Source organism: Exserohilum turcica (assembly GCF_000359705.1).
Source record: "Exserohilum turcica Et28A unplaced genomic scaffold SETTUscaffold_19, whole genome shotgun sequence".
NCBI lineage: Eukaryota > Fungi > Ascomycota > Dothideomycetes > Pleosporales > Pleosporaceae > Exserohilum > Exserohilum turcicum.
The window spans coordinates 78,572-83,396 of record NW_007360014.1 but is presented as its reverse complement, the minus strand read 5'-3'; positions in this window follow the sequence as shown (position 1 = coordinate 83,396).

Sequence of the window (4,825 nt, the reverse complement as noted above, 5' to 3'; positions counted from 1 at the left end):
CCCCCGTGGGATCACAAACGAGCCTAGATTCAACAAGCCACCTATAGGCCTTGTACGAAAGGATATCAAAAGTCTACAGAGCTAGCTACAGGGAGTGTCTCAATATATACCTATCCTAGTCGGGTCCGAATTCGGATCCGACCTCGGGCGAATGGCTGATGAAGGGCGGCAGGTACTTCCTCCGATCCGGCTCTGGGATTGGCTCAATACTTGGCGAAGTTGTAACATCGTTACAGCGCTAGTTTAACTTAGTCTAGGTAATAAGGTAGAAGTAGGGTATTATAGACAATAATATTTATAACTTTAATAAGACTAGCTTTATAATAGGTAAGATTTTATTATAGTTAGTGTAACGGGCTAAACGTCCTTCGCCTCCCATACTCGTCTACGACCTCGTTTACTCCACCTGCCCGGCCTGATTGTTACCCTAGCAACCAGCATTGTATATAGATAGCTACGTAGCCGAGAGCTTAGCTCTCTATCGAATACAATCTTGTTACCTTGGCCTGTCCAATCGTGCTCCCGAGCTTAAGACTACCCTCCGGGGTCGAGCCCCTTACAGTTAGTTATTATAGTATTAAGAAAATATAGAAAAAAGAAGTAGATATAGCTAGGTAACTATAAGTAGGTTACTATAATCTAAGGCGTAGGCGCGTTAGGTTACTAAATACTACCTTTTGTTATCTTTGCAGGTAAGGTGCTTATTAATATCTAGTTTAAGGATTTACCTGCTAACTAGGTTCTTAAAGTTAGTCCTAATAGCTAGACAAATAATTAGCTTAGTCTTACTTAGTTAGAGCACTTTAATACTTATATAAAGAGCTCTACTATAGGTAGGTATTAACTACTTATTATTAATAGCTATAAGAGCTACTACTTTATTAATTTCTAAGATCTTTGTGTTACAAGTAACAAGAAGGATTCTCTCCTTGACGCGGGGTGACGAGGTTGAAGACCAACCACGTCCACGTCAGAAGGTAATAACATCGCGGGGCTTGGGGTCACGTGATGTGTGCTCCCGCCAAGAGCCCTGCTCCCGGAGCACGGGTGGCCTTGGGAGAATTGTGCTCCCACTGCTCCCATGGTAGAGGGAGAATAGGGAGCATCAGGACAGAACACGATAGGTATAAGAATGGGTTGGATTTCATTATTACACTTGTTGTGGTTAACTCTCATAAGTTCTTCTCTTACACAAATTGATACTTAGTTATTCTATCTTCCAATAGAATTAGTTTGTCTTACTAACCTGGTTAACTCCTATAACTTCTCTCCACATTATCGCCAGACAATTACCTCACGGATACTTCAGCCAAATAGCCTCGCCCTAACCCGGACCGAGACTAGGTAAGTATAGTTTCTGATAGTGTTAGGAAACCCCGTGTAACACTTTGCAAGAAGAAGAATATTATACTTCTTCACATGCTTACGCACTTGTCTTACCTATTATAGCCTCTTAACGTTGCCTGCTTCTCGCTATTAAAGCGTAAGTATAGTAACGCTATTTTGGGCTTAGCATACAACTACACCTACTATATTAGCAAAGAGACCTTCCTACTAGCCTTTAAGACTGCTTTTAAGTAGTCTATTACAAAGGAGAATATCTAAGCTAGCTTTAGAGGCGCTAGTCTAGTCCTATATAACCTATAGGCTGTGCTATCTAAGCTTAATATAGTAGTATAGACACCTATACAATCACCGCAATAGGTAGCTACCTAGTAGGCGCAGACACTACGCAACGCGCGCAAAGTTAAGTCTTAAATTAGTCTTATTTAAAAGAGCGTAAGAAAACGCTATAAGTCTTTTACTAATTTACTTACTAAGTATATTACGTAGCTAAGTAAGAGGGCCTAGCAAATAGCATAACGTCAAAGTATAGCGAGTGGCCGAGAATAGCGAGTGACCGAAAATGCCAAGCCCCCATCAACTTTCACTACTACTCGCGATGTCTTAACAAATTCATTCAAAAAAGTCTTCAAAAGAGTCTTAAGTACAGCTTGCAATTCAGGCTATTAAATGCGACGCGACAATTAACATTCCACGCGCTGCAGCTCTCTACAACGTGCCTGAACGTACCCTAAGACGAAGACTCGCAGGAAAGCCTTCTTGACAAGATTGTTCGCCTAACTTAATAAAACTACTTATAACAGAAGAGGAGGTGATTGTCAAGAATATTCTTGATCTTGATGCAAGAGGATTTCCGCTGCGCCTTTCTGCTGTCAAAGATCTAGCTAATTCTTTGCTGGCTGCCCGCCACCGCGACCCTGTTGGCCCTAACTGGCCTAAAGCATTCATAAAGCGTCGCCCAGAGCTTAAGATGAAGTTTAATCGAAAGTACGACTACAAGAGAGCCCTCTGTGAAGATCCTGAGCTTGTGCAGGGCTGGTTCCGCCTTGTACAGAATACCAAAGCCAAGTATGGGATCCAGGACGACGACATGTACAATTTTGACGAGACGGGCTTTATGATAGGCATGCACAACTCGTCAGCAGTAGTCACAGCCTCTGATCGTCGATTAAAGCCAAAATCTCTGCAGCAGGGCAACAAAGAGTGGGTTACCAGCGTGGTTTGTGTCAGCGCAGCTGGCTGGGCGATCCCACCCTTCATCATCTTTCAGGGCAAGCACCACCTCTCTGCCTGGTACAAGGAAGACAGCCTGCCTAGGGATTGGGTTCTCGCAGTCTCTGAGAATGGCTGGACAACAAACGAGCTCGGTATGAAGTGGCTAGAGCACTATAACAGGCATACAAAAGAGCGTACTGTTGGAGCCTATCGCCTACTCATTCTAGACAGTCATGAGAGCCACAACTCAGTTAACTTCCAGCAATACTGCACAGAAGCAAAGATTGTTACTCTATGTATGCCTCCGCACTCTTCCCATCTACTGCAGCCTCTTGATGTGGGGTGTTTTTCGCCTTTGAAGAGGGCATATAGGCGCCAAGCCGAGGAGCTGATGCGCAATAGGATCAACCATATGACCAAGATAGAGTTCTTGCCAGCCTTCTAGCAAGCCTATTTTTAGACAGTTACAAAGGATAATATCCTAGGAGGGTTTCGAGGCGCCGGATTGGTTCCACACGACCTAGAGGTGGTGACATCAAAGCTGGATGTTAAGCTGCGCACCCCTTCACCACCTGCTGCTGAAAATCTACACTAGCAGTCGCAAACCCCAAGCAACACCCTAGAAATAGGGCTGCAATTGACGCTGGTGAAGCAGAGGATTCAAATGCACCTAGATAGTTCACCAACAAGTATGCTAGGTGCTGTTGAAAACCTGGTTAAAGGTGCGACTACTATTGCGCATGAGTTGGTGTTAGTCAAGAAACGGGTCTCTGAGCTTGAAGCAGCGAATGAAGCCGCCACGCGAAGGAGATCACACAAAAGAAAGCGGCTACAGAAAGGAGAGACCCTAACGATTGAAGAAGGAGAGAAACTGGCAACTCTAAAGGAGTCTAGGGCGCGTGGTAGTGGGAAGAAGGCAAAGAAGGGAGAGAGCGCTGAAGTAGGCGAACCGTCGCAAAGGCGCTGTAGACGCTGCGGTGAGACTAGACACAACTCGCGCACCTGCAAGCAAGATGAAGAGGTTGATTCTAAATAGATTAGCCTTTTCTAATTTCAATTTACTGTTGTTGTTGCGCTGTAATGGTTGCGCAACGGTGGTGAGGTTAATGAGGGCTTGGCATTTTCGGTCACTCGCTATTCTCGGCCACTCGCTATACTTTGACGTTATAAAATAACGCTTATAATAGAGAAGATAGGTACGCTTTAAGTAGCTTTTAATAAGTTAAATAAGCGTAAAAGCCACAAGTAGCGATATGTATAGATAGAAGAGACTCTTACTATAAATAAAGTATAAGAAGTATTAGCTAAATAGGTAGGTAGTAGTTATAGTAATAGTAAGAGTGCGTTGAAGAGGGTGTAAGGAGAGTGGCGGTGGGGGCGTTGCAAGCAGACTAGATATAACGCTTATACCTGCGTAGTTAAGATAGATAGTATAATTAATAGTAGCAATTCTAATAATTAATTTAGTGTATCGCAATAGTTTATTAACTGTAATAAAGAACTATAATAACGTGTTAATGTAGATGTAGTAATAGGGCGTTAGCGACTTGCTTGGGTTAGCGACTTACTTGTGAACCACGTTATATACTACACGTTCTCCTATATACATGTATATCCATCTCCCCACTCCTCCTCCTCCTCCTCATTCTTCTTCTTCTTCTTCTTCTCTTCAACTACACCCCCACCATTCTTACCATCACATATGTAATTACCCCAGAACATGTCAAAAAATATCAAGAGAGAGCTAGAGATAGATAGATAGATAGATAGATAGATAGATAGATAGATAGATAGATAGATAGATAGATAGATAGATAGATAGATAGATAGATAGATAGATAGATAGATAGATAGATAGATAGATAGATAGATAGATAGACAGAGAGCAGGACATGATGTATAAGTACGCCCAAGAAACTGGATACCCGTCCAAGTAATGCTAATGGATATGACGTGTCTTTAATAAGAACACTACCTGGATATAGTGAATCATGGAATCGTAGTCATAGTAACCATTGTACACACCCAGCACTCGTTAGGCAATCTGGAAAATGCTTCTTCTCATCTTCGACCACCATCTCTCTCGTGCTTTGTAGTCTCACCAACTTCCATTCCAAATGTCCAAACACAAGGACTTTCCTCCTCAGACTGTACTGTCTTCAGGCGTGAGAACGGTTCCCTGGATACTCCTACTCCCACTCTTGCAAACCCACCAAGCCAACCCGAGAAACGGAAACTGGAAGAAACAAAAAAGACTCATTCCATT